Source organism: Ambystoma mexicanum, chromosome 2q (genome assembly GCF_040938575.1).
Source record: "Ambystoma mexicanum isolate Mex_15411 chromosome 2q, UKY_AmexF1_1, whole genome shotgun sequence".
In the NCBI taxonomy this organism is placed as follows: Eukaryota; Metazoa; Chordata; class Amphibia; order Caudata; family Ambystomatidae; genus Ambystoma; species Ambystoma mexicanum.
The window spans coordinates 236,234,848-236,256,337 of NC_090924.1; positions in this window are offsets into that span (position 1 = coordinate 236,234,848).

Consider the following 21,490-nt stretch of genomic DNA (forward strand, 5'->3'; position numbering starts at 1 on the left):
TGGAAGCCTACGCAGGCACATGGGGCACTGGGATCACTTTGGGGTCAACAAATGAAGGCACGCCCCTAAACGCGCACACCAGAAAAAATACAACCCACTAGAGAAAAAGGCCCAATATGCTCTTGCAAGTGAAACATGTATTTATTTCTGCAAAGACAGGTGCATCAGCAAAGAACTCTGCTGCCACGGAGCGTTCTGCCAAAAAGTGTACAGAATGTCAGACACAGCGGCATAAGTGATGCCATCCTATACAGTGAAAACCTGCGTGGCTGTTTGGTGCAACCCTATACATTATCGACCTGCTCCATAGGAGATACCAGGTCATTGGTCCCAGCCCAGTCTGTCCATCTGCCATCACGTGGGTTCTGCTGGGCTCATCGTCTCCAGGGAACCAAGGCTGGAGAAGCAATTAGCTACATTTGTGAACAATGCAACTCTATCAATATACAGTGCATCTGGCAGGCTCAAGAATTGGAACAAGGGGAGTCTGGAGGTCACACTGACCCGCACATATTTCACTCATTCCTGATCGCGTCATCAGCTCCCAAGGCTTCCACCATCGCTGTTCAATTAAAATGTATCCCTCCTTGTACCTCGCGCCTACAAACCATGTCATTATAAAATAAAGGTGGGATGACTATACTTTCAGATCTTTATGGTTCATTGGTTTATGGTTGGTGGTCTGGGGTTAACTGGTATCTTGGAATTCAGAGGTCCTGAGACTATGCCTGTTGTAGGGGCTATAACTCATAGTTAGCTGGGTGGGGGTTGGAGGCCTGCTTCAGCCTGTTTGCGATAAGATATACACCAAGGCGCCCAATTCTGTCTCGTGGCCTTGCAGGGCACATTCTTTTTAGAACAAATATATTGGAAACAACCTTAAAACAAAGAAGAGTTTCTGTGGAAGTCAGAGGCATGGTCCTCTCTCATCGGCGCTTGGGCCTATCCAGATTTCTCCTTTAGGCTTGTGGCTTGTGTCTAACACACTAAATACTGCATGGCCGTTCAGGCCCTGTGCTTTGATTATCACTACTAATAGCAAATATATGCTGCTTGTTTACGTGCACTAAGTCTAAATGTCTGAATCGCATACAATATTTTGACTGTGTGGGGACTTTTAGGGTGCCCCCCTGGTCTATGATAGTGCTTTCAGTGGGGCTCATCGCACCCTAAAGCTCCTTAGGGGGTGGGATGAGCTTGCTCCCTCCCCAGCAATAGCCTCTGCACTTCGACTGTTCAACCTATGGGCATACTTTTTAAATGCAGTCTCTCTGACCACTTGGACCGCAAATGTTTTATTGATTCTCTCTGGTTTTTGTCTTGGAAAAACCTGCAAAAGAGGAACTCTTCGTTAACCAGCCCATAATGTACCAGGATCTTTGTAGTATGGATTAGGTTCCACTGAAACCTCAAAAAGAGGAGCCGAGTACCTTTATCCGGGTAAATCGAAAGGGCGCCTGTGTGCACCGCTTTTTGTGATCCCTCCTCAAATGACCCATTGAAGGATACTGATGGAGTTCATCCACTGTATTAACCCAGTCTAGGTCATAAAGTTCACAATCAATTATATGACATCGCTCCCACATTATGCCATTAAGGCCAGACATAACTCCTCCAGTTCTTTAAGGACTCTGTAACCCTTGTCCCTACTTATTCCTCTGAGATCTTCAAACCGATGGATGACAATAAACCACCTCCTCTTAAACCCCACAAAAACCAAAATCATGGTGTGCGGCAACACAACACTTCTACCTCATCCTCTCCCTTGGTCCCCTTCCCTAGGCCAACCCTCTCACTCCTCCGACACAGTAAAAAACCTAGGCTGCACTATGGACGCTGGCCTAACCCTCTCCCGACAGATCAACAATGTGTCTAAATGTTGCCACTACTATCTCAAACTTCTCAGGCACATCTTTCCATACCTCTCCTTCCCGAACAGACTTGCCGCTGTTATGTCCATTGTAATGTGGAGACTGGACCTATGCCAACTCCCTATATCTTGGAGCGGCAGCATACCACCTTAAAAAACTCCAAAGAGCACAAAATGCTACTGCTAAACTGCTCCTCGCCCTGGGTCCCAGAGACCACACCTCGCCGGCTCTCCGAACCCTGCACTGGCTCCCAGTCAGACGAAGAGCTTCCTTCAAAACCCTCTGCATCACTCACTGTCCAGTACACAAGACCGGCCCATTATCTTTGCAATAAAAGTTAATCGTACCTCTCACCCCGCACCCTAAGATCAAGCACTGCACTCCTCTTAGTGATCCCTCCCACCAACTCTGTCAGGATCAGAGGATCTGCTTTCTCTACCTTGGCCACGACTCTGTGGAACTCACTTCCCCCAAATATTCGACACACCCAAGACTATATGACATTCCGCAAAGTACTAAAAACATGGCTGTTTCCATAACACCAACCTCAACCTTAAAAACGACTGAATTTCCAACAACCCAATGACTAAATACACAATGGGACTCCCGACAATGTCTTCAATGAATACAACCATTAATTCAGCTATAGACAACTGTATCCATGAATATAGAATGATGATCTCCTTGAATCAAAACTCCTCCCAGCTCCCTGTTCGACAACTTGTCTAGTATCCCTCTGTATTACTCTCCCCTCTAGTCCCCGTGATGTTGCTCTATACCCCACTGTGCCCGTGTATCACTGTGTACCCAGCCCCCTGTTCCCCATGATGTGGCCATGTATCTCTCTATCCCCCCGCCCTGTTGCTGTAAGCCCAGCCCTCTATGTCCATGTGCCCTTTATGCCCATGTGTCGATGTTTACCCTTGCCCCCTGCTCCCTTGATGCAGCTATATATCCCTGTGTTGCAGCTATATATCCCTGTGATGCTGCTTTATATCCCTCACTATTACCCGCCCCTTTAGTCCCAGTGATGTCGCTGTATATCCCACTATGCCTGTGTGTCAGTGTGTACCCCTCCAGTCCCCATGATGTCACTGTATGCCCCACTGCACCTGTGTATCGTTGTGTGCCCTATCTCCCTGTTCCCACGATGTTGCTATGGATCCCTTTACCCCCCGTCCTGCCTCTGTAACCTCAACCCTCTGTCTCTCTGTGCCCTTTTTGTGCCCATCCACAAAGCATATGCGCTCTGATGTTGCTATGTATCCCTCTACCCCCCGTACTGTAGCTGTAAGCCCAGCCCTCTGTCTCTCTGTACCCCTTATGCCTGTGTGTCGCTGTGCACCCTGTACTCCTGTTCCTATGATACAGCTATATATCCCTGTGATGCTGCTATATATCCCTCTGTATTACCCGCCCCTCTAGTCCAGGTGATGTCACTGTGTACCCCACTGTACCCGTGTGTTGCTGTGTACCCTCCCTTCCAGTCCCCGTGATGTAGCTGTATGCCCAACTGTACCTGTGTATCGCTGTGTGCCCTGCCTTCGTCTTACCCATGTTGTCGCGATGTATCCCTCTACCCACCGTCCAGTCACTGTAAGCTCAACCCCCTGTCTCTCTGTTCCCCTTTTTGTGCCCATCCACAAATCATATGTGCTCTGTGGATAAACTATCTTATGACACCATCTCATATCACTATGCTTACTCCCTACTCTACACCAGCACACAATTAGAGTACAGCTATACCCCTCGATAAATTCGGCAGAGCTGCACACATACGAACACTACTCAATAAACACCTCATCACTCTAATAAAACACAGCTATATCCCATGACAAACCAGCCTAGCTGCTCACATAAGCGTCCTACATGCTTAACGCAGCCAGAACCCAGTCTGGGTGTCCACCCACCAGACTGCACACATTCAACTGATATCTCCACCACCACACCTAATGCTAGGATGCAGCTCCCATTAGGCTATTACATCAGCTGCACACATAACTGGTGCACCCACCACCGTACAACGATAACCCTCTACTCTCTCTACTGACCTGGACTGCGGTCCCCGAGGGCGTTCTACCCACCAGCACTTTGAGGTCATACCAATGATATATAGAGCGCTATATAAATGCCAAATAACATAACATAATATAACAAACAATGATTTTTCAGTAGGTACCAATATCTTCCTGTACAATGAGAGGTACCTCCAATAAGCCCTAGCTTTCAAGAAGGTAAGGCCCAAGCCATATTGCATGACAGAGTGTGGAACGGAGCTGGGAAGACATAGGGCCTCATTACGACCCGGGTGGTAAGGGATTACCAGTACTGGTAAGGGCACCGATACCGGTAATCCCTTACCGCCCTATTACGAGTTCCCTTTGCGGGTCCTCCTTTAACAGCTGGTAAAACCAGCCGTTAAGGATGGGACCCGCAAAGGGACTTTAGAGGTAATAACGGTACCACAATTTGTGGTACCATTATTACCGCCTTCCCCATTCCCATTGAGCCCTATGGGGGCTAAAATGGAAATGGGGAAGGGCCATGGTGAATAGGGAATTACCACCCCTGCCAACCTTGGAATGGGGCGGTAATTGCTCCATTCACCATGGCGGAATCGGTAAGGTTTTGGAGGCAACCATGGCACTAATAGCGCCATGGTTACCTCCAGGGTCGTAATGAGGCCCATAGTGCTTTCCTCCAAATCAAGGCTTCAAGAAAGGGTAAATATTCAACTAATAACATATCGTACATTTCGATCCCTTCATAAAAACGAATAGCTGGTAAGAGGGAAGATTTGCCATATCTGGAGTCAGTTCTGCACAACTGATTTGATGATTTACTTGCATGTGCAAGAAGGCAAGATCAATGTGTTTCTTTGATGTTTTTTGAGGTAATCAGGAAGCCCAAATAAAGAACGGAATCAATAGTCTCCACTCGTTCAGCCTGAATCGACCACCTAAACGACGCAGATTTTTGAGAAGAGGATGATAATTGCATCACTTCTGTCTTAGTAGGGTTGATGGATAGAGAGTGAGCCACAACAAAAGTACAAAATCCATCAAGCAAATGCTGCAGGCTGATAGGTGTGCAATCAAAAATCATTAATCATCAGCATAGCCCAGCCATAGTGGTCTAAGCTTGTGAAGTTTTGGGGTTACTAAGGCGTTTGGTTGTAAGTATTCGCCTATGTCAGTCGTACACAAATTGAAAAGGCAGGGGGCCAAGACGCACCCCTGCCTAACCACTCTAGAAGAAGAAATTGGGCGAGACATCTGGCCTTAATGGTTTAAACAAATTTCGATAGTTGAGTGATCGTAGAGGCCCACTATCAACCTCAACAGTCCAAAGGGTATTCCCTACTTCTGTCATTTATGCCACACCAAGTCTTTATCAACAACATAGAAAGCTGATGTGAGGTTCACAGAAGCAAAATAGACCGGGTTACTTCCCTTTGCCCAGGCTTGATAATGAAGAAATGTAATCGTTAAACCGTTCAGTCAGGTCCCCATGTTCTCCCTAAGCCTATTTGTCATTTTGAAATTATCCTTTTCGCCTGCCCAGTTCTCTAGATGCTGCAGCAGAATACAGGCACATACCTTGCTGTCAGCATTCAAGATCGCAATGGACCTATAACTGCATGGATTCGATCGTACACCTAATTTATAAATGGGAATAACGTGGGCCTTTGACCAAGTAGGGGGGAAATGCTCCATCAACAGCACATGAGTTAACAAAATCAACAGTACACCTAAGTAGCCTAAGCATTTGTGCCCGGAGCACACAACCGCTTTTTGCCTCTGTGTGCCCTACTCAGACTAGCCTATCCGTACCTATAATTCGCACTTCACGCGCACCTATATCAGTTCCTAGCATAAGCCCATTGCAATGATCAGCTCTGATATGCCCTGTTCTCACACTCGTATCTCACCTATGTGACACTCACTGCCTAACCATACTGTGCCCTGCACCTACATTTGAATTGAACCTGCGTGCCCTGCATTATTTAGACTTGATGCACCCTGCATAATCCCTCGTATCTAGCCTATGTGACGCTCATTGCCCAGCTTTGATGTGCCTTGCACCGTTACTTGAATCATATTAGTTCCAGGCGCTGCGCCCTTGTGTTTAGCCTAATTGTGTTATCTTGAACTTAGGTGTTACCCTATTGCATTTTAGCTTGAACTTAGGTGTTACCCTACCGCATTTTTGCCAAACTGTGTTATTTTGAACTTAGGTGTTACCCTATTGCATTTTAGCCAAATTGGGCTATCTTGAACTTAGGTATTGGCCTGTTGCATCTCAGCCCAATCGTTTGATCTTGAACCTAGGTGTCACCTATTAGCCCAATCGTATGATCTTGAACTCTTGATCTATTCTGTGCAAAGTGAAATTAGCCTATTCTGTGTAAAGTGAAATTAGCCTATTCTGTGTAAAGTGAAATTAGCCTATTCTGTGTATACAGCACCTACATTGCTGTACACATGACTCATGCTGATAGGAAAAGCCCCCACTAGCCCGTTTTGCTCCCACCATTTTTTTTCATTGTACTTACTGCTCCATTTCTATGTGTCTCCATGCGCCTGCCTACACCTGCCTAGCATGTACCTCTAGCTGTTAACGCACGGCATTTATCCGCAGAGTGTATTTTCAAATCTAGGCACTGTCCCATTGTAACCTAGCCCTAGTGTGTACCAGACTTGCATTGTGTAGCCGTGCGCCCAGACCATGATCACCTGGCTCACTCTCACTCTCACCATGCTCCCTTTCTGCATCATGCCGGACAATGTACACTGTACCGGCAACATCTTCATAACCGTCAACAACGGTTTAGCCAATCTAGGTTGCCCTAGGCATTACCCGATGCCCTGCCCCACGCCCTTCCTACCCACCCAACCGCCTTTTCCACCTAACCACCACTCTCACCTTACTTCCTCCGTAGACAACAGCTCCCCTGCCAATGCGACCTCTAACAAAACTCCCAATTATAGCACACTTTGTGTTCCATGTCTCACGGGGCCCCCCACACTGAAATCTTCAGAACCCCTACGTTCTACCAACCCAGACATCACTGCCCGCAACAACAGACTAGGCACTAGGCTGCCCCTTACAAATAGCATCCACCTGACCAAACTCAACACCAAAACTAAGAAGAAATTAAAGACCCCCAATGCGCCCATCCCACTCCCCCTAAAAGGAGCCTTACTCAATGCCAGATCCCTAGCCGCTCTACCCACAGAAATTGCTGACACCATTCTAACCTATGATCTTGACTTCCTTGCCCTAACGGAAACATGGCTACATGAGGCCTCAGGACCACATTTATCGTTAGCCCTTCCTACCAACTACTCCATCCTTAGAGCCGACAGACCTAATGGTAAGGGAGGAGGCGTAGCAATCATTTCCAAATCACCACTAGGCTGCAGACTAGTCTCCACCCTATGACTTAAATCCTGTGAGTTACTCACAATCAAGTTACAAACTTCCCCCACAAGTACGATTACACTACACCTTATATATAGACCCCCCAGGCCCTCAAGTAACCTTCGAGGAAGACATTACAGGGCTCATCACTGAAAATTCCAAGCCACTAGCACAAACTATTATCCTCGGCGACTTCAATCTGGGCTACAACGACCCCAAGGACGCACCAGCCGCATCCTTAGCAAACGCCCTAACTGAGCATGGATTCGCTCAACTCAGTATCTCACCGACTCACCAGAAAGGCAGAATTCTCGACTGGGTAGCAACTCTTAACTGCAACACCACCTGTAAGGACCCCCAACCTCTTACATGGACAGATCACTACCTTATCCCACTCGAAATTCACACCAACCAGGCCACGCCTAAGAAATGCCCCCTGACACCAGCCTGCCCAACCAGAAACAAGCACGACATCACTGCCGAAGCCCTATTACCTCTGGTCCTACCCACCCTTAACGCTCTACCGACAATGCTGACCTTAACCTACTAGTTGACACCTTCAACAACTCCATGGCTACCGCCATTGATACCATTGCCCCTTTGAAACTATGTAAAAGTAAACCAATAAACCACCTGAATTTCTGGTACACTCCCAAACTCAAACTACTCAGGAAAAAGAAAGCCAAACTAGAACTACTACGGAAAACCAACCCATCACCTGAAAACAAATCCAATCTCAAGAACATCTCCGCGCTATACAAAAGTGAAATAATTCGCACCAGAAAAGATGCCTAAAACATCAGGATTGACCAGGCAGGCTCTTCCACCAAAGAATTATTTAAAATTCTAAAGGGGCTAGAAAACCCCAATCCCCCTCAGACAACTGCTCAAAAGATAAACCCTGGTGCACCAGCATCCAGAATGCCCTCAACAATAAAATCACAGGGCTCCAGACCACAATTGAGAACAAACGCCAACAACTCCCCAGCAACAAAACCGCTAACCCTAGCTTAAGCCCACCAACACCTAACAAAGCCAATATAGGCTTCACCTTTAAGAAAGTGACCATCTTAGAAGTCCAAAAAATCATCACTTCCCTAAAACCTTCTAATCGCAAAGGGGACAGTTGCCCTGCCCAAATAATAAAAGACGCTGCCAGAGACCTCTCCCCCTTTATCACTAAACTAATCAACCTTTCATTTGCTAACAATTCTGTCCCCAACAACCTAAAACAATCCTGGGTGCTCCCTCTCCTAAAAAAACAATCCCTAGAACCAGCCATACCAACTAACTATCCAGCCATACCAACTAACTATAGACCCATCACCACTGTCCCTTTTCTGTTAAAAATCCTGCACAGAGTCGCCTACATTCAGATTCAGGCGTACCTGGACGTATATTGACGTATACCTACCAACTGCTAGGTATACGTCAATCTGGCTTCAGACCTCAACATGGAACTGAAACCGCTCTGGTTGACCTCAAAAGCCAGATTGATGAAATCAAAGACAAAGGCAATGCAGTCATCCTACTTCTCTTAGACCTCTCAGCGGCCTTTGATTTAGTCGACCACGAAATCCTATGCAACCACCTATCTATCGCAGCCCACTTCTCCTCCTCTGCCTCCGCATGGATACAATCCTTCCTGGCGAATAGAACCATGCGAGTCTTCTCCACAACAGCTGCTGCTGACCCGATCCCCATCACCTGCGGAGTCCCACAAGGCTCCTGTGTCTCCCCCACCTTGTATAATATATTTACAAAGCCTCTATTCGACAAACTGGACCGTCTAGGTGTCACCTACACCAACTATGCAGATGACACCCAGATTCTCCTCACCATCTCAGGCAACTACAATGCGGACGTCACCCGGATCAACGAATTCTTCTCCATCATTCAGGCATGGATGGCCACCCACGGCCTCTGCCTGAATGATGAGAAGACGGAGCTTCTGCTGGTCGGCTCTCCTAACAACCTGTCTAAACTCAGTCCCAGCTACAAGAACATCATCATAGACGGTAACACCATCACTATCGCTAAAAGTGTGAAAACCTTAGGCTTCCACCTTGATGCCAACACCAACCTCTCCAAACAAATTAACTCAACCGCCTCGACCACTGCCTATACGGGTAAGCTAATCAGGGATAGCAGACACTTCCGATCCTCCGACAGCTGCCTCACTCTGGCCAGAACACTCATTCAATCCAAAATAGACTATTGCAACAGCCTGTACCTAGGAGCCAACCAATCCGTAACTAACAAACTCCAGGTTCTCCAGAACAATGCTCTACGCGCAGCACTCAACATCACAAGGCGTGAGCACATCTCCACAACCAGGAAAGCGTGCAAATGGCTCTCCATACAGAAGAAAATTGACCTCAAAACTATCTGCCTCACTTACAAGGCCTTAAACAACCTAGCCCCACCGTACCTCTACAACAAATTCACTCTAAAATCCACATCCAGAACCACTAGATCATCCAACTCATTATGCCTGCTAGTGCCCAGATTTGCCCTAAAAAGAGCAGGAGGTGCTAGCTTCACTGTGCTAGCCTCCCAACTTTGGAACACCATACCACTCAAAATTAAAACCACTGAGTCCTTCCCGATCCTTAGGAAACTTGTTATTGGCTGGTTACTGAACAAAGAGTAGCATTTACCCTCATCTCTAATATCTAACAGCCGCAACCATACCTGTATTATATGAAAATTGTTGTACTATGTACATTTTTTGTAAATTGATGTACTTTGTAAATGTAAATGCATATTTTATGCCTGTAACCGTGTCCTTAAGCGCCCTTCTACCCACGGGTCCGGAGCGCTCTACAAATAAATTAAACAAACAAACAAACAAACAAACAAACACCCGCCCAGGACGTAGGGTCTGACTTAAACAGGTTTGACAGTTTATTTAGCCTGGAGACTGAGATGGACTAATACCTTTGATCACTTTCAAAACCACCTCCACACTGACATTAATATTGTTTGTCGTGTGACACCCTGGGAGAGAGACCCAGGTCGACTGGTGAGGACCGCTTAGGGAGAGCACAAAGAGATTCAAAGAGTGAGTCCCCCAATTGGACTCTGCTACTGCGCTAATCAACCTGCTGATTTGAGGGTAGCTGTATCATTAACCAGAGACCAAAATGCCCAGGAATCTTTGTTGGAAAGCACTGTCAACATAGCCTCGGCATCCAACTGATACCTTTGCACCCGTGAAGCGTGCAACCAGTTTTATATGATTGGCGCGCTAACCTTTGATAATCACTTTTCCCCCAAACGATCAGGGACATATCACTTTGAATGTTCCTGATTGATCTGCTCAACTCGGGTTTCGTGATAACCAGGTCTTGACTATAAGCGTACTGAATGGATGAAATCCGGCCATTTTATTCGGCTGCCCCCAGGTGGACGTTTACACATCGCGAGCATATCCCGCTTGTTTCCCAAAAACGCGCCAGATCCGGGATCTCTCGCAAACCATCGAGACATTCCTGAGCAAGATCTTTTTCTTGATATTATCAACACGTTGTGAAGACCCAAAGAACCTAGGAAAATAAAGTCCATGACATCAATGTCTATATTATTGACAGACTCTAATCTAGGCAAATAAATAAATAGAAAATCTGAATATAGAAAATGTTGAAACTAGGAGAATGACAGATAAAGTTGTTTATTTCTATACTGTTCTTACAAATTAATGGAACGCATTTATTTTCATTGTTTTTTTGTGCATTACACTTTGTGGATGCCTTACTATACTCCTATGCATATTCGACTTTATTTAAAGCATTGTCCTAGAAAAAATCTCTCTATTGAAACTTAAATGTTGTGTGTATACATGAACTGTTGTTGACTCCCTACTCTTTTGTTATATGTTGTAAACTTCACAGACCCAATTTGCCAGTTTTTGTTTTTTTCTTGTGTTTTGACCTAAATAAATAATGGTCTCTCCTTTTACGTCTTAGAATGAATCAATACTTTCTTTCACAATATTAGCTTTTTAGATCATCATACCCGGAGGATTTCAAGGGATATCTGGTAGGGATACCCGCACCTACGAATGTTTTCCTAAATAAGTTACTATAAACATGACCCCATGGTGGAACCAATATTTGTATATACTTGACTATAAGCGTGTCAATGTTTCCTGGGACCCTGCCCACTCAGACTCTTCCTCGGTAGGCTTATCTTGATGGTGTCTGCCACAAAACACTCGAAGTTGTCCCCCGAGTAAGGGTCCAGCTACCATTACCAAGATGCTAAGGCAATAAGTCTCATAATAGTCTCATCGACTCACAGACCCAATGCCGGAAACCATGTAATTCGGTTTCCCTTTCTGTTCAAAGACATTGTAGTCTGGCCATGAGAATGACACGTCGCCCAGCCCACCCGGACTAGTGTGTCAAAATGGGCCTTCACCAGTGAGTGGTACTTAGGTTTTTTCTAGTTCTTTCAAGTCGGCAGCATTTCTACAAGTAGCAGCTCCCACAAAAATATAGGTAATGGTGGAGTTCGAGAGGCCGTTAGACCAAGTAGGCTTGGAAGGTATATATCCAGGCACCTCCCCGTTTGACGGAGATAAGTCCAGTCCAAGCAAGCCACCAAGCCAATCTTTCCCATTTATCAGCTTTCCTCCTTGCTGGTTCTTCCCCTGCGTCCCCTTTAACTGTGAATAGCCACCAATATAGTCTGAATTCAGATCTAGAGCCACCAGAACATGTCCTCTACGCGATCTGTTAAACCACTAAGTAACAAAAGATGTTGTAAATGCCAATTCATCATCCAATGAACACATACCCGGGTGCCAATATAGGTTAATAATCAAAATATCCAGCGGCACCCTCATCTGAATTTCAATATGCATGGCCATGGTTTCAAAGGAGATGGATGGTACAAGTGACCAGAACTCTAACTTCAGGCATGATCTTACTAAAGTCAGTAGGCCGCCATATGGGTGGCCATACTCTTCGTCTAGCTCCCTGGAAGGACACAAAGTAGCCATCCAGGCAGGGCGGAGACTGGACCCAGGATTCCAGAAGAGCGATACTAGTGTAAATCCTCAAGGCTAAACACATCTGAGAGTTGTTAAATAAATAATTGTGGCGCCGCCAATTCCAAGTAACCAGTGAAAAGCCACTAGGATCCTGAAGGCAGGATCCGAGTGAACACAAGACAGACAATGTCCCGCGGAAGACATTGGTATTCTGGGAAGCTACGTCTCGCAGTCAGGAAAGACAGACATATTCTGCAAGTTAGCCAGTTAAAAGAAATGGCAAGAAGAGATGATTTAGCATTTATTAACAACGATATGAAGAAAACAGAGCAAGGCTGATCTAAACAGTTATGACATTTTGACACTGGTTTCCTTGTTGCCACAGCGACACTTCAATTGCATTACATTTTAATATGAATTCCCAGGGGAAATAACAGCAAAACGATTGTGCAGCGGGGCAATGCATGGCTGCTATCTGACAGTCTGTCATACATATTTAATTGTAGTTCCTCGCACTTGTAATGTTGTTTACCTCTTGTTAAATATTTTAAAGATGGTTTCTATAAATGTCCTTCTTCTGGCTTCTGACTCATCATCCTAGTTGGAAAGCAGGAGGCTGTGCAGTGACCGTAGCACCACATTTATGAAAGGCAGGCGGAACAGGAAAGGAATGTCTGTCAGTGGATGGTTTCTGGTCCTACTTTTGGATTCTTAAGTGTAAATGTGTGTGTGTGGGCGCCTGTTTGTGCGCGCGTGATCTGAGATAACTTCACCATTATTTTTCAGGTTCATTGTGTGACTATTCTGAGGAAATGACTTTTGCTCGGCAGCCTCTGTGCGTGTGCGCCAGAAATGTTAGTATAGATAGCTGACACATGTTAATTCCCTCCCCGGTTTCTACCAGTCACAGAAGTTGCTTGGGCCATCCAGAATACTTACCCACAGCCGAGTTAGTGAAACTCTTTAATATGCCTGTATTCACAGGTTCTTGGTACTACATGATCTGCAGGAGGTTGGATAGGGGATTGGTTTAGGAGTAGGAGGAACAATGCAAGGTTGTTTTGTTGCAATGTTGATGTGCGCCAGGGGTCAAGTCCTAAATAAAAAGGTGGGGGGACTCACTAACATACAATGGCATATGACGCCACCAGAGACGAACATATCAGGGTGAAATATGCACATTTCATTGAATTGGCTTTGCATAACCATACAAATTTCACAGGACAAATGGCATTTGGCTGTCATAAAATCAACACACACAAACAACCAAGGGAGGATATTTTATTTGAATAGTGTAAATGTTAAAAAAGTGTGCATGTTTTAAACTCCAAGAACCAATGCCAATATTTTCCCTGGAACATGCAGTCCCGAAATGTGACATTTCACCTTTAGTTGTGTGTTGCATTTCGTCAGGTTATATGATGCAGTGGTGAAGTGCCTGGCCTTCGAATTTCGAGTCCCGAGGTCAGTGTAAAAATGGCAGACAATGATTCTCATTTTACACAAGCCTCTCAAATACCTGGGGGGACTCCACCCACCCTCTGAAAAAGGTCGGAGGACTCCGTCCACCCACGTGTACCCTCGACTTGAGCCCTGATGTATGCAGATAAGAAAATATAGGGTTTTCCTGGGTCTCTAGGTTTTAGATATTTTGTGAGTTGTCTGAAGCAGTGGTTAATGTATGCTCCAGGATGCTGATGTACATAGTCTATGCAGTGTTAAAGAAGTGTGCAGAGTTGCGCTAGCCTATTGCAGTGAGCTAGTGTGGTGATTAGGGAAATGTGGAACATACATGTGTTGTCAGGTGGAATATGCTCCACTGTGTAAAGTGTGTTGTTTTGGTGCTAGGGTTGCGCGTTGAGAAGTGTTGTCTGTTAGGGTAGGAGGTAGAACACTTTTCTGGTCTTGCCTAACAAACCATAGATTTACTGGGGCAACCTTTTTCACTGTGGAAACATTACAGGTTGCCATGTTTATTTGTTTAAATCATTGCAACAACCAAAAATCTCCAGCTTTTAGACCTTAGTTTGCTGTATTTTATAATGTAAGTCTAATTGATACTACATCATGGGACATTATGCTAAATTCACGGTCCAGCTTCTACTCAGTTGCACAGGACCTCCTTTCTGACTGCCCACTGACACCTCAAAGGCACTCCTACTATTGCATCACTCAGCCTTTCACGGGATTAAGGTAAAATGCAGATGGACATGAGCCATGAAGTAGCAATTGACAAATGCATTTCATTGGGGAAAACATACTTGGATTCCTATTGTTACTAACTTTTGAAGGGGTTTTAAATCACTTCAAGGGAAGGCATGTTCCTGCTTGCAGCCCGGTTATGACCCCTTTCACTGACGGTTTCTCTCATAGAGGAGAGAGGCAGCTGGTACCAAAGATTATTCATAAACTGGTGAATTGATCATTGTACAAGGTTGTTTATCTGCAAATTGAAAGGTGTGCCGCTGTTGTAGGCTCATTGACATCAGAGATAAATACGCACACTCAACACAAAATAACGCTTTTCCTTCTCAGGAACAGGGTCACCCTGCTAGGGATCCCCAGGGAAATGATGGTTGGAGGGGAGAATTTGAGGGATGTATTTATGCCTCTGTGGCAATAGCGGCAGAAAAGGCTTTATCTTCTGCTCTAGATATGTTAATTTAGGGGATTGGCGTCTCTTTAAACAGAGGCCTATCCCAAAGTTCCCCCTTTACCTTTGACTTAGGATGCCTAGGATGTGGGGAGGACCTATGCCAGGTGTACCCCAAAAAGAAACGTTCCCAGTGAACACGGGGTGGGGTAGGTTTGCATGTTGTCCTGGACAAGAAGACGACCAACATCAAAGCACAACATTCTTTATACCTCCCAGCCCATCAATAGAGGAGGACTGAAATGACTCCCATCCCTTGTCTCCGGGGGCTCGGGAGTCTCCACTAATGATTGATGATGATGATGAAGGGTTCGACCTGGATGAGACCTGACTTGATTACAGGACTTTCAATGAGTTCCTATTTTTCAACCTCCAGCAACCTCACATTCAAGTTCTAAGCAATGGGGTCCTCTCCAGAGGGTTGATGAGTAGGATTAGGTACATTCAAGATGTTAGGTCCCTTCTCCAGTTTGCAGGCCATTTCCCAGCTACACTTTACTTCCATCTCCCCCTGTCTGCCTCGGATTCAAGTGATTTTAGTATTTGTTTGTATTTGTATTTAGTTGAAGAACAAAGATGTCAATTTCAATTTGAAATGTCTTACAAGGATACATTTACAGATGGTGGAAGCATTCCTACAAATGGTGCCTTCACATTTGCATAAACATGAAATCAAGTAGTGAGACAGTTTATGGCAGTGTACAAAATTAGGACATATTTCAGGGACAAAACAAAACAGAAATAAAATGTATATAAGAAAACAGGTGTTTTGCAAATGTAGCAATTACCTGGGGATGCAAGTGCTTCACGCTAAAGAAGAGCACTAATTAAATATGTAAAATGACATTACTAAGCATCACTAGAGGCAGTGTGGGAGTCAGGTAGGGAACATGGGGGAGAGGGCAGGGGCAGCTCCCTCTTTGACATGTAAGTGAAGTTTAAGTGGAGCGGGTGAGTAGGTTGGTAGAAATGAAGTGAGAGGAGGCACAGGGAGGTTATGGGATGGTGAGGTTGAGTGCAGAGGAGGGAACAAGATGGTGAGTAAACTGAGATACAATCCACCCGGCACTGAGTTGCAAGACCATTGATAGCTTTGTCGACAAGGAGAAGGAACTTGAAAAGAGAGCTGTTGCGCATGGAGAGAAAAGCCAGCATGTTGTAGGTAGAAGTGGAATACGGGTAGGATGTAGAGAAATACTATTTATCTCTCTGGTGTGACTTCTTCATTATGTTGTAGATGCCACTACAAAGCTCCCAATACTAAAGTAGCCCAGAGGAGGTATTTCATGGCCTCCTGGGAAATGTGTCAGGGCTCCCCAGTAGAGAACAAAGGACATCCTGAACAGACCCGCCAGCAGTTGTGGGTGAAATTCCCAGAGCCAGACGCAAATACAGAAATGGCTCTACAGGTCACAGTGGAAACCAAATGGATAATAATAATAATGGCATCAGATTGGGTTTGGTCAATTTCACTGCATCTGCTCATATGCCAATATATCACATTAGGTATAGCTTAATATTTATGTTCAACCAAAGTACTGTCACCTGACAAATGAGGATATGCAGTTAAAGGTAGAATGAGCATGGGTGCTAGTACATTTAAATGCAGCGCAATGCTGTTGGAATTTATTTGATTCCAGCAGTCAGTTTTAGGAAGGTATATGTTATTCTGTATCTGCCATAGACAATGGCCAGCAGAGTACACGTGTTCACTATACTTTTCAGCATGGAGCATTGGAAAGTGCAGTCTGTATAGCCGAGCACACTTTCTAGGAGAGAAAACAGACATAATTTTGCATGCAAAAAATAAAACAGCTCAGGATTGCACAGGGACGTCATTTCACTAAAATGCCAGGGGTAGCGGAAGTGGCATCACACGGCCCTTGACCTCTGATGACATCAGAGGAAGTGATGTCATTTGACCCCACCCCTAAGTGATATCACGGAAAGTGATGGAAGACTTCCTTTCACCCCTTGAGAAAACAGGAAGTGGCATCACATAGCATTGTTCCTAGGTACGCTACGAAACATATGGTTACGTTATCACTATAAAGTGCTATACATTACATACAAAAATGGATCACCATATGTATCATTGAGATCGGTGTGTATAGGCCCATATTGCCAAATTACTGTGAATGCAAGCAGACATCCATGGCCAAATGATAATGATATCTTATTATATAGGACTTACCCTTAAGTGCTTTATATAGAACAAATATAAATACAATATCACCCAACCTGTGTTGGTACTTATTTATCGACCTCAGAAGGATGAAAGGCTGAGTTGAAGTGTTGAAGAACAGACTAAATCAGTGACTCACCCCCTGAAGTGTACCTGAAATATACCTTTAATGAGTCTAGCAATTATTGTATAGAATTCCAGAAAGACAAATTATTTGTAATTCCTATTCTTTCTTATTTAGGGTCACTGCTGAAAGTGTTAGACTTGTAGAACCCCTTTTTTTATTTTAAGAGCCCTGAACAAGAAAGTCAGCCACTCCAGAGGCAAAGAGCCTCATGGCGCTGGCCACAGGGGCTTGCATTTAAAAAAAAAAAAAAACTTTTTTTGTTTTTTTTTCCAGGGATAGCAAGGGAGACCAAAAGGGTAGCAAGGGAGACCTCAGGGGTAGCAGTTACAACCGCGGCGGCCCCTAAATGACATCCCTGGGATTGCACAACCTTGGTGATGGTGTTCTGAGAAACTCCATTAATGGCAGCAGGGAATTCTTTTATGACTTTCTCAACAATCTACTCAACACCTGTTAGCACCTCAACACTCACAATCAAACCAGTAATGAAACAATTCTAAAGACAAACACCTCATTGTGTATCATGGTGGATTTGAAGGGTAGCCAATCACAAAGAGTAGCCCCCGATTGATGCGTTACATTTCTAAGGATATCCATTAGATGATCCCTATTTATAAAAGTAGCCCAGATTACCTATCTCTGGTTATTAGACAACCCCTGGAGGATAGCTCGGGGGCAATGTGCTCACCTTGGAAGCAAGACGACACAGAGCAACACAAGTACGATCCACTAAGCGTGAAATAAATAACCTATCATATCATAACCTCAGTCCTGTTGAATGAGTGGAATGAGTTGTAAAAGCGACCACATTTAATTTCACTCGTAAGGTTTAATGGCCATTTTCTGCTTTTCATGTGATTGCATGTACTCCAACAAAGCCCAGTTAATCATATAGCTAGAAATATAATATGTAGCACTCCTACTCCACCCAGAAACATAACATATCTTGTAGCTACTGGGTTGTCTAAAATGGTTTGACAATTAATGTGGTTGAACCCTTGTTATTTTATATATTAAAGTCACCAAATAAGAGATTACACATTTCTCAAGTGATAGTACTCAAATGATCAGTTATCCACTACTTGAACACTGTTATGAATGTTGAAGTGATGTATGCAATATTGAGCAGTTACCCTGATATCTAGCCATTAGATTTTAGGATAAATAGTGTAATTCACTGTTACTGCCCACTTTAAGCAGACCATTTGAGAGGCCCACCCATATCCTGTCCCACTGAGTCCTTCTTGGCTGGAATCTGGAATGTCACATACCCAGGTTTATACATAGGAACTGCAATCATAATCCCTGGCCAAGCTGGCATTATGGGTGCCCCGGAGGATCAGGGAACCCTCCCAATTATTGGATAGGAGCATTGGAGGAGGTACGAGGGGATTGCCAGGGATCCCCACAGCAGGCCTCTCTGCATAGCAGGGAAGAATCACATGGTTGCCTGATAATAACCACAACATATGATCACACCCTCAACTAGCCAGGCCATTAGGTGAAAGATTTGAAGAGAACACCACCACTCATAGAATTCCCCACTGGGTCAAAGTCAAAACTGGACTGGATACAGGTCAAGAAACGAAGGATACATGAGAGTCCACCAAGGAAATACCCTGAAAAGCCCCAGAAATCCAAAAGAAGAACAGGGAATAGTTCTGCAAACCAACTAGCTTTTTCCACAGGGCAGGAGGTGAAGATGAAATCTCCCATAATCTACTTGGCTTGCTAAAAGAAAACCCGACCAGCAAACCACATTCAGGATTATATCATGGACAGGACAATTGTGGGGGATGGGAGGGTTGGTCAAGTCCTAGAGGTGCTTTCAAACTGCAGCAAAGATACCACAGATACACCCACACTCCTCGCCCACAAGAGGGGGGAAAGTTCACCTCTCAAAAAACAAATGAGAGAAAACAATATTGCAGCCTCCTTCTCTCTCCAAAGAAGTGTATGATATTTAGATTAACCTGCTGAAAACAGTAAAATTCCAAAGCCACCTTCATAGGGAGGAACACTTCAAGGAAAAAAGGAGTGAGAGCTGCAGGTGGCAGCCAGAAAGCGAGAGACAGGGCATAATTGAGAAATCCAAAATGGCCTCACCACCTCTTATGAAATGTAATGTAGCATGGCATGTGTATGGCACCTATTCCCATTGGTAAGGCCTCAAAGCATTGTAGGCAAACTCCCTTGGAGGACTGAAGTCTGAGGTATGAAAGTTTGGTCAGAGGAGTTAAGAATGTGTGTGTGCATTTTAGCCATTGTGGAGGTAGGTAAGGGTGGATAAGTCCCTACTAGCTTCCCATGTAGATCAGGCTAGTGGATTAGTGATGTGGAGGCTGTCAGGAGAGCATGCGAGTCAAAGAGAATGCTTATGTGCCCAGCTAGACTGAATTTCTATTGTGGGACTTAACTGCATTACAATGGCAGAGGTGTTGTGTGATGTGTATTCAGGTGAAGGATGATTGCAGATGTGTGTGGGTGGGTGCCCGTTCCTTCAGAGGGATATGGCTATCTTCCATTGTGCTGTATTGTGATACGTACCCGTGAGTCATGGCTGATTACATGTTTCATTGATGGAGTGCAGGCCCTGTCATGCTGGTCTCTGGGAGTCCTTTCTGTTAGCGCTCAGTGCTTTCTTGGAGTCTCCTCATGTGACTCGTTGATACCGCGTCTACCGATCTGGAGGTGGAATTCACCCGAGAGTCGGGTTAGGTTAGTCAAGACGCGTAGGGGAAGAGCCAGGTCTTGAGTGCCTTCTGGAAGGTGACGTGATCTTCTATACAGCAGATGTTAAGAGGAATGGAGTTCCATATTGTGGGTGCTTGGACGAAAAAAAGGAGGATCCTCCTATTCTGGTCGATTTTGTGACACTGATGACATGGAGGAGAATGGTGCCTGATCTCAGGTCTCTTTTGGGTCTTTAGCAGGTGAGCTTGTGTTTTGGATATTCTGGGTCTGTGTTGTGCAGAGCACGGTGGGTAATGCACATTGCCTTGAAGGTGGACCGTCGCACTACAGGGAGCAAGTGCAGGACACGGAGGGCAGGTGGGATATGCTCTCTAGGGCATAGGGCTCGGAGGAGCCTGGCTGCAGTGTTTTGGACCTGTTGGAGTTTTCTGAGTTGGGATGGTGGGGCACCCAGGTATACGGAGCTGCCATGGTCTAGGCGAGAGGGGAAGATGCGCAGATATAGATATCATCATTTTGACACAGAATTCATGTGATGCGATAAGGTCAGGTCTGCATCCATGGTGCATCCAAGGTTATTTACTACATGGGAGGTAGAGGGTGGAGGGCCTTGGGAGGGGGGGCAATGGGTGGATTGGGGGAATAGGGCCTCTGTTTCATTAGAATCTCCCACAGGAGTCACAAGAAGGAAACAGCCTCAACCGTTTACAGCATTACCCTCCTCACAAGATAATAAGAGTTTAGAGGGGCAGAAGCCGGTGAGTGAGCAGAGCACTATATCCCTAACCAAGGAGGACACTTTATCTCAGAGGGAGTTTAAGAAGTAGGTTTGTGGAGATTTGATGGAGGAGATTGAAAGGGAGTTGCTGAATGAGGTTGTTAAGTTTCAGTTGGGGAGGAAACCACCCAGCTTCACTCAGCTGAACCAGAGACTGCTCACGCCGATACCCATGACAACTATTCAACCCTGGGATTGATTATTGGGGGGAATCAGTTGTGCCAAGCCAGATATCATATATGGGATATGCGACATCCCTAACAGCTGGACCCAGGCATTGCACCTTTAGGGTCAGACAGGTACATGAGGGCTTCTGAGAGGACATTTAGCGAACCCAGACTGCACCCACTGACCCTTTTCAGATAGAGAACAAATCCAGAACTTTATTTTCAGCAGGTTCCTTTTACTTTGATGTAGAGAAGCACGTGTGACATTTAAGGAGACCACTAACCATCCACTTTTATTATTTTTGCCACACACTGCAATGTATCCCTAATAAAACACTTAAAATGAGAAGCCTGATGTATTTTCTGCCCGTGTCAACTATGTCCATGGTATTCATCCTGACAGAACACCTGCCCGTGTCTCCAGAAAGCAACAGATTGTATTTTCCCTAATGAAAGTTTGCCAGTCAACATCTTCTAATTTTGTCTTAATCCAATCTCTACTATATTGTAAGACATCCGAGTAAGAAGGGAACCAATATCTGGTGGTGATTCTACTTCTGTTGGGGAAGTTTGACAATCTGTGTCTCTAAGGGAG